This window comes from Hordeum vulgare, chromosome 3H (assembly GCF_904849725.1).
Source record: "Hordeum vulgare subsp. vulgare chromosome 3H, MorexV3_pseudomolecules_assembly, whole genome shotgun sequence".
NCBI classification, from domain to species: domain Eukaryota; kingdom Viridiplantae; phylum Streptophyta; class Magnoliopsida; order Poales; family Poaceae; genus Hordeum; species Hordeum vulgare.
In genome coordinates, this window is record NC_058520.1 from 247,285,617 (window position 1) to 247,296,028 (window position 10,412).

The window sequence follows — 10,412 nt, forward strand, 5'->3', positions numbered from 1 at the left end:
GGCGACCATTTGACCTCACCAGGGAGGTCTCCTAGCTGGGGTCTCGAGGATGATGTGTCGCAACCAAAGGTCAGTGAGGGATTGGAGGTGGACCATTAAGGGAGAGGTGGGATCCGACGAGCAAGGGGAGCGGTGGCACGCCGGCCTGTCACGCATGGACGAATCTGACCGTGGTAAGGCAGATCTAGCCGGGTGTCCTGTGGGAGCTGTGGAAGGGAGATAGAGAATGGGAGGTGACGGGGTGGCGCGTTCGGCTGAGGGAACCCCGGTCATGGGTGGTGCAGCGGGAGGGAGTCGGGGCTCCGACGACGCGTGGTACGGCGGGAGGGAGACGAGGCTCTAGAGGTGATGCGGATCTAGGGCGACATGGCAGCTCGGTGAGTCATCGGGTCCGGTGGTTGCACCACGCGTGGAGAAGGTGGGACGGTGAGGTGGCGGCCCAGGGTGTTGTGCCGTGCCAGAGAAAGTTGGAGGGCGGGACGGCAGCTCGGGGTGGCGCGTCACATAGGAGAAGGTGGGATTGGTAGGACGGCTCGCAGGTAGAGGATGGGTAGGTGGGCATGGGGGAGAGATAGAGGAGGAAGGTGGAGAGGTGGGTTGTGTGTGGTTTGGTTCGTAGGTTTTTGCACTACCGAAGTGGTGTCATAATAAGTAGATGATGTTAGAATAAGGCTCTTAAGGGGTGGTGTTAAAATAGATCGACCCTATATATATATATGTATTTGTAGGACAAATGCTTCGTATGACCGGCGTGTAGTTACTCCCACTTTTGTTTGGTATGTTGTATGTAGTATCTATCATATCGGAGAGTATATACGCGCATATACACATATTGTACCTAACATTCCCTCCCAACGAGATGGGTTAGTACGATAAATATAGATCATTCTCTTAAGTACTGCCAAGACAAAATTCAGAATTTTTCTCACATAATATCTTATCTATTATATTATTCCCATAAGTTATATCACTCATTAGAAGTTATGGAAACACTAAAACAAGCAAACTATGCACGCAAAACAGAATCTGTCAAAAGCAGAAAAGTCTGAAGATCTGCAATAAAACCATAATTACATGAATCTAAAAATTCTGAAAAACTAGGACAACATAGAGAATTTCAATACCAAAATAGTGTAAAAATTTCAGAATTTTTTGACGCTCTAGTAAAATCGGAGCAATTCTGCACTGGACGTAAAAGTTTTTGTTTCTACACAGATTCAAATTAACAAGCAAGTTTCCACACTATCCCAAAGGCTTTACTTGGCACTTTATTGAAAAAAAGACACAAAACATGATTAATACAGTAGCTTAATCAAGTGAACACACAAAAACAGAAAGGGTAAATATTGGGTTGTCTCCCAGCAAGCGCATTTTTAATGCCTTGTAGCTAAGCATGATGATTTCAATGATGTTCACATAAAAAGTAGTAATTGAAACATGCAAGAGAGCATCATGAAGCACATGACAAGCACATTTAAGTCTAACCCACTTCTTATGCATAGGTATTTTTCAAGCAAACAATTTATGGTAGCTATAATCAACTTGCATAGGAAGGCAAAACAAGCATGACTTCAAAACTTTGAAGACATAGGGAGGAAACTTGATATTTTTGCAATTTCTACAAGCATATGTTCCTCCATCATAATAATTTTCAGTAGCATCATGAAGAAATTCAACAATATAACTATCAAATACAAAATTCTTTTCATGACGCACAAGCATAGAATTTTGATTACTACCCACATAAGCAAAAATCTTATTATTCATAGTAGTGGGAGCAAACAACAAAATAACTATCATGAGATACTTGATTGGCATAATCCAAATGAAAACTAAAATCATGAAGACAATTTTAATGGTTATTATTACTCTTTATGGCATTCATGCAGCACAATAATTATCATAGATAGCAACTTTGTTGTCATAGTGAATTGGAACCTCTTCCAAAATAGTGGACTCATCACTAAAAAAAGTCATGACCTCTCCAAATCCACTTTTATCATTATGACAATAATATTTCATAGCCTCCAAATTAGTGGGATCATTAGTACCTAGAGTTGACACTCTTCCAACCCCACTTTCATCAATATAATCATCATAAATAGGAGGCATGCTTTCATCATAATAAATTTGCTCATCAAAGCTTGGGGGTCTAAAAATATCATCTTCACCAAACATAACATCCCCAAGCTTGTGGCTTTGCATATCATTAGCATCATGGATATTCAGAGAATTCATACTAAAAATATTACTATCATGCTCATTTTCCAAGGAATTCACATTAATAGTTTTCATAAATTCTTCCTCTAGAAATTGAGAACAATTTTCTGAACCATCGTTTTCACGAAAGATATTATAAATATGAACAATATGAGACCACTTCAATTCCATTTTTTGTAATTTTATTTTTATTAACCAAACTAGTGATAAATCAGGAAACTAAAAGATTCAATTGCAAGATCTAAAGATGTACCTTCAAACTCTCACCTCCCCGACAACGGTGCGAGAAAAGAGCTTGATGTCTACTGCACAACTTGTTCTTGTAGACTCGTGTTGGGACTCCAATCAGAGTGTTTTGTAAGACAGTAGCAAATTTCCCTCAAGTGGATGACCTAAGGTTTATCAATCCGTGAGAGGTGTTGGATGAAGAAGGTCTCTCTCAAATAACCCCGTAACCAAATAATAAAAAGGAACTTGTGTCCCCAACACACCAAATACAATGTTAAATTGTATAGGTGCACTAGTTCAGCAAAGAGATGGTGATACAAGTGTAGTAATGATAGTAGACATTGATTTTTCTAATAGGAACAATAAAAAATATCAAGGTAGGAAGTAACAAAATTGAGAATAAACGGTATTGCAATGCTTGAAAATGGGGCCTAGGGTCCGTACTTTCGCTAGTGCAATCTCTCAACAATTCTAATATAATTGGATCACATAACAACCCCTCAACATGCGATGAAGAATCACTCCAAAGCTCCTATCTAGTGGAGAAATAAGAATAAATTGTTTGTAGGGTACGAAACCACCTCAAAGTTATTCTTCCCGATCAATCTTTCCAAGAGTTCGTACTAGAATAAAAAGTTATCCTTTCCGATCGATCTATTCAAGAGTTTATAGTAAAATTACACCATTGATACATATCAATCAACCCTAATGTCACCTAGATACTCCAATATCACCTCAAGTAGCTGTGGGCTAATTATATGCCATGCATCAAACAATTTCACGTTCTTCATATTCAATCCAACAAACGAACTTCAAGGAGCACCCCAAGTTTTCTATCAGAGAACATAGTATGAAAATGTGCATCAACCCCTATGCATAGCTTACCCCAATTTCATCTCGAGAATCCGTGAGTTGAGTGCCAAAACATATATCAAGTGAATCACTTGAATACCCCAATTTCACTACGGGTATTTGCATGGAAGACATACATCATGTGCTCTCAAACCCTAATATTCAATCCAACATAAGGAGATCTTAAAGTGAAAGACTCAATTCATCACAACAATAGTGAGAGACCGATAAAAGAGGTGTCTAGAGGGGAGGTGAATAGACTACTTGCATAAATTCAAATCCTAGCCTTTTGCCAACTTAATGGTTGGAAAATTTTAGCGATTCTAGTAAGTCTAGTGCACCCCACACATGCTAGTCAACAAATATGGCAGCGGAAATTAAATACTTTGCACGTTTAGTAAGGACTAGAGTTTAGGAAGATTAAACGCGAAGAAGTTGACACGGCAATTTTTGGCATGGTTTTGATAGGTGGTGCTATCATATGTCCATGTTAGTGTAGACTTCAACCAACGGAGGGTAACGGCTGCGAGAGTCCATGGAGGGATCCACCCACAAGGGGTCCACTAAGAAGCGACCATGTCTATTCCACCACGGCTTCCGCCCACACAGGTCTAACTTCACTCATGGTAGATCTTCACGAAGTAGGCAATCTCGTTGCCTTTACAAACATCTTGGTTCAACTTCACAACATGATGTAGGAGGCTCGCAAGCGACACCTAACCAATCTAGGAGGCACCTCCCTCCAAAAGGTAATAGATGTGGTAGAATGATGAACTCCTTACTCTTGTGCTTCTAAAGATAGTCTCCTCAACACTCAATCACTCTCTCTCAGATTTCGCAGGGGTAGGAGAGATTAATATCATTGAAAGGAACTTGGGAACGCCTCTCAAGGGAACAAAGCACTTTCACATCAAAGGGAAATCAAGCACCGACGTACATTGTACCCTTTCGGGTCACGACAAAGCGAGGGAAGGTTGCCTACCAGTTGGAGCTACCTCCAGAAATTTCGGGTGTACACAACGTCTTCCATGTGTCCCAACTCCAAAAGTGCCTCCAAGCGCCAAACCGTTCAGATCCTTACAAGGACATCGATCTTCAACCAGACCTCACTTATCGCAAGAGTCCGATCCACATCTTGGATGAAGCCGAACGTTGTACCCAAAGCCACACCATCAAGTACTTCAAGGTCCACTGGAGCAACCACACCGAGGCAGAAACAACCTAGGAGTGTGAAGACTATCTTAGATCTGAGTTTGTGTACCTTTTGAGCACCAAGATTAGGAATCTCGGGGACAAGATTCTTGTAAGGGGGATAGGTCTGTCACACCTTGTTTTTGCACCACTTTGCCACTACTGTTTCCTTTTAAATATTTGGAATAAATTAAAACTTTTTAAGTAAGTGCTATGAGTGTCCTGATTTTCATTTCTTGTATGTGTGCTTGTGAGTGGATCAACAAAAACAAGTTTTATAAAATATTATTTCTAGAAAAACCCTTTTTATTATTTTTGCGGCTTTAAACCCCTTCTTTGGGATTTGCACTACAAGTCCGTGATTTAAAGGGAGTGCTTTTACCCAAAGGTTTTATTCTGATTCTATTATTAAAATAACTCTTAAAAACAATTAATTAATTATTTTTAAAGCTTATCTATTTTATTTATATGCCATTGTCTAAGGCCAGAAATGGTATTTCTTGGTAAAAATTATTTTTCTACCTGAGAAAAATGTGCTAAAATTTAGGAAGACTCTCACGACATATATTTTCTATACATAAGAGTTTCAACCCCTTGTCATGTTCAAAATATTGGAATAAACCCTTGAAGAACATTCTTGTCTGTTTTGACCTTTTGAAATATTTCCAAAGGAATTATTCTCAATAAATTCTAAGAAAATTCTAGCATGTCCCACATGCTATATTTGGCAGTCATACCAAGTTTCACCTCCATCCAAGGTGGTTTGGTTCACCAAATAATGCAGAGACCCTTCCTGTCTAGAACCAAGTTAGATCAACTCCACATTGCCAAGTTTGTCCAATTGGTCTCAAACTTTGCAGGAGTGGTCAATACCCCAAATAAGGAGGGCATGCCAAGAATTGGATTTGTGGGAATTGATCTGACCACATTTGCTCACAAAATTGCAGATTTTCCTATTTGTGGGTATTTTCAAGTTTACATTGTCAAACTCGTTCAATTGATCTCAAATTTGGTAAAACCGCCTATTTATGTCCACCATCCAATCCTGTTAACTATCAAAGCCACTGGAGGAAGTTAACACCCCCAAACCAGCATCAAACACCTTCTGCCAGTTTACAAAACCAGCAGCTAGCACCCGGAACACTTACTCCCTTCACTCCAAACTTGTATCACGGGTTGCTTGTGCCTCCCTACAGCTGTAGCCGAAAGATACAACAACAATTCAATAAGAGGGAGCCAAAATCTCCAATTAACCCACAGAATCAATGTTGGCAGCATCTATTTATCACTCCACCTTTTGACCAGCTTGATTCCCCTCGGCTCCAAGCACTCAGAGGGCATCAACCACACCCCCAGACTCCCCAAGACATGGCCAAACGCGCCAGAGCATGCCAGCATGTCGTGGCATGCCAAACCTGCACTTTGGACGCGCTACATGGCGCACCCGACCACAGGGATACCAGCCACGGCCAGTTCCTGCTCCCTCCCATTGCCCCTCTTTGACCACATCGTCGACCGAGTCCTAGGCAGCGTCGGGCCGCTCTCTTCCTCCTCTTCTCTGCCCCAGGCGATGCAAGCTTGCGCAAGCCCGAACCGGCCAGAAGAGCTCTTACATTGCAACCCGCCAAGAGCCTGCCCCCACTCCTCCTGAAGATCCCTTGTGGTCTAAAACCATGTCCACAATAGCACGGGCTCGCTCTTGAGCTCTCTCTCCCCCTATGGCCACTACAGCAGTATCGTCAGTGCACCACCCTTTGGCGGACCGTTGACCGCCTATATAAAGGCCCCCAACTCTCCCCCGCACCTCCAGCGCCTCCCTCTAGCCTCCAATCGACCAACCCCAGCGCCCCCTTGAGCTAAACGAGCACCGGTGCTCGAGATCAAATGAGGCGCCGCCACGTCAGGGCTCCATCGATCTCGGGATACAACCACGCTTTGGAGATCCTTCCACCTCTCTCGTGACTGCTAGAGCTTCTCGGTCCTCCTCCACGTCTTCCCCGACCTTCTCCATCCTCTGAGCATCGTCGTCAACATCTTCCCGAAAGCCTCCGTCGCGGCTTCTTCGTCGCCGGCCACTCAGGCCACCACCAATGCTCATTCAACCCCTAGTCGAGAGTCAGGAGTGCGAGGAGTCCATTCCCGCATTCTCCCGTCCTTGACACCGCCGGAATCGCCGCCCGTGAGCTCCTCCTCCCCTCTGTCCTATGGTAGGAGACGAATCCGACAGGAGGTCCCCACCTGTTGGCGACGTCTCTCTCCTCCTCTCTCCTCTCTGTCGCTGGCGTAGGGCCCCACGCGTCAGGTTTGAACCTAATAGTGCACGCGCCTGGGCTGGCTGGCCGGTTGGCCAGTTGGGTTGGCCCAGCCGCTGGCCGAGCGTGGCCAGTGAGCTAGCCCTTTTTATTTATTCTTTTCTCGACTTTAAAATTGAATTTCCATAGGATTAAATATTCATCCAAACTCAAATCTTTTTCACCATAATTCTTGTGAAATTATGTAGTATTTAATAATACTACTTGTGCAATTTTTATAAAAACTTTTATGGACAGTTTTAAATTAAAGCCTAGTTAAGTATTTTTGCCTCTCCTAAAGAGACTTTTAAAAATAGTTTTCCATTCCGAACTAGAAACAAATACATTTAGAAATAATGTTAGAATTTTACGGAATAGGGTAAAATTTTAGATGTGAGTTTTTGCTGCGTTTTGGTTGTGATTCTTCTTCTTATTATTACTATTACGAAGATAGATCACGTGATTGACAAAGGACTTGGACCCGAAGACCTCGAAGATCCCGGATACCTACCTGGTCAAGGCAAGCAGCCCTTTGACCATGTCTGAGGAAACAAATTCATGCATGCCATGTTGATTACTTTATTCCGATGCATATGATCATGAGTATTGGTAATCCCTCGATATGGTGTTACCGATGGCTCCTTTGGAGCACTTGCATTTGAGAATGACCTTACCATCTATGAGGTCACGCTGATGTAATTTGGCAAGTAGATAGTAGTGCTACGCATAGGATGAGGATATGCATGGTGATGGTATCACAAAGGTGATTAGAAAGATTTACCCGAAAACTAGTCGGTGCCACTAATGCCCGAGGGTGATGATGCTGAGTTGGATGAGCACTTGAGAAAGAAGTGGTGTACCAAGAAAGTAATTGGTGTGTGTGTGTGTGTGGTTTCGAAAACAAGGAGAGATTTAATATGTGACGACCGTCCCAACCTTACATGTGCGACAACGATACCCGTTTATCAGACGGGGCTTTGTTGACTACTCTGATCGATGCTAGCAAAGAGCCCGCATTACTAGTGGCGGGAGTCCTATGGTCACTCTCGTGTCGGGGTCATACCAAGTAGGACGACTATGCTGTTTTTACAGGTGCCAGGCACACCGTTGATGACACGGAAGTTTCCTGGATGTTGTGGGTACAACGCGCAACCTCTACAGAGTGTAAAACTATTCGAATAGCCATGCCCACGGTCAAGGACAGCTGGTTGCTCCTTCTTAGACTACGTCGAGTCATTTTCGCATAAACCATGTGTCCATGAGTATACAGGTGCTTCACGAGAATGTGCTTAATTGGACCAAGTCCGGTGACTTGGCATGGAGGGTGAACATGAGGTGTTCAGCCCTCAAAATATATATGTTGATATCTATAACCTGTTCTCATGGTTACCATTTACCTTATGAAGCATGGGTATACCTACACTTGACCATGTTACTGCATTTAAGGAAAAAACATGCCTTCCGCAAAAGCTGCATACTATAGATATATCATGTTGCATTATTGCCTTATTCCGTATCATGGGTTGCTTGCCAGTACATTCAAAGTACTCATTGGCTTGCCTATGGTTATTTTATTTGACCAGACATGAAGGAACCGGACTATGCAGAAGAATTCATCGCCGGAGACGGACACACAAACTAGGACACTTGCTAGTCAGAATGTCTATAGGTTAAGGCTGATGGCATGGTTTCACGTTATCTACCAAGATTTCTTCTATTAGTTGGGTTGGCGTGATTGCCCTTATGGCCCTATCTATGTAAGACTTGACCATAATGGTCCTTATCTGTATCAGACGCTATTTATGGATGTAAGACTCTTGTTATCCAGTATCTGTGGGTTCATTGGGCATTGATATCTGGGATCACAGTACACGTTCATTCGGGATCTCGACTCCTAAGTCGGAGTGCCCACAATCTCAGTGGTACCGAGTTGCATTAAATGTGGCAACTTTGAATTCTCAGTGAGACCAATATAGGAATCTCGGTGGTCCCGAGACGATGACCTAGACTGGTTCCCAAACTCGATGAGACCGATTTCAAACTCGGAAATTCCAAAACTTGAACTTATCGCAACGGAAAGTTGGTCACCCAATCTCGGTGGCACCGATGGAATTGTTCGTTGTACCAAGATGGTGGGATTGGCATAGGATCTGTCTAAGTGTAAAATTGGTATAGCCGAGTAGAAAATGTTGGTGGCACTGATTTTTGATATTTAGCTTGGGACAAATATTTTGTGGGAAAGTGGCTGAGTATTTTTGGTGGCTATCTCTAAGCACTTGACCAACCAATTCATCATAATACCTCATCCCCTTTTAATAGTATTGGCTTTCCTATGGACTCAAAAGTGATTTCTGACAAAGTGTATTCTTGCTTGAAACTTGAGCCAATCCTATTACTTCATTGCATCAAGGGGAATGTCCTCATAATTCTATACCCAAAGCTCTCTATGAACTAGAGCTAAAATATACTAGGTAAAAGTGTTAGTCCAAAAGACAATGTATGTTGTCATGAACTATCAAAACCACCAAGGGAGCATATTGCTTTCAAACTCCCCCTTTTTGGTAGTTGATGACAACATGCAATCAAATCTTCAAATAAAGATAGGCATTAGAATATGAGAGCTTGATACATGACTAGTACAATGTCCCCCTAAATGTGTGCAATCCCTTTTTAAAGGATAGTTGCTTTGGACAGCATGGGCACACACATGGTAGAAAGGACAAGACTAGCCATATAAATCTAGGCTATATGCATCAAACATATGTGAATGTAAAACTTCCATGTTCATGACTCACTCTTGCAAACAGTATGTGGAAGAGATAAGAGATCATCATGAACAAGGATATGATGGATATACTTACCTGGAGGTTCTTGAGCGTCTTAGTAGTAGGATTATACTTGGGAAAGAAAATTCTAGATAACACAAGAGTATTCTATTGTAAAGATTGAAAGAGCTTCAAAGTACCAAGATAATGAAGACATATTGAAAATAGGATTTGATGATAAATATGTCTCCAAGAGAATTTATACCTTTCTCCCCTAAGGATGAATGTGAAAGAATTTCCTCTCCCCATAAAACATAGCATGTAGATATTGGGAGTAGGTAGGGAAAGACAACTTCAATCAAAAGATAGTAAATCAATGATATTTCAAACAATTTTCTGTATCTACCCCTTAATATGTGAGATTTGATACATCTCCCCTGAGGTGTATCTCCCCTTAGGTATACCTTCCTTTAGGAACGTATATCTCCCCCTATTTATATTTATCCCCCTTTTGTGTAAGCTTATTGGTGATATTTCTCCCCCTTTATATAGTTTCATTGGAAACTTTGATATTTATGCCCCTTTGGGATTAATTTCCAAAAAGGCCAGAGGGTAAGGGCTCATTGAGAGAAAGGGATCCTTGATTCTTCTCTCTCTAATTAGGGTTCCTTGAAAATTCTCCCCCTTCGATTGTATGTAAGGGTTCATTGAATGTTCTCGTCTTTAATATGGATAACAGTTCCTTGAACTAGCTCCCCCTATGCTAGGGATCATGGATGATTCTCCCTCTTATATTGTATGGGATCACTTAGGTTTTCTCTCCCCCTAGAGAAGATTTCTCCCCTAGAAAATAATGCTAAAATTA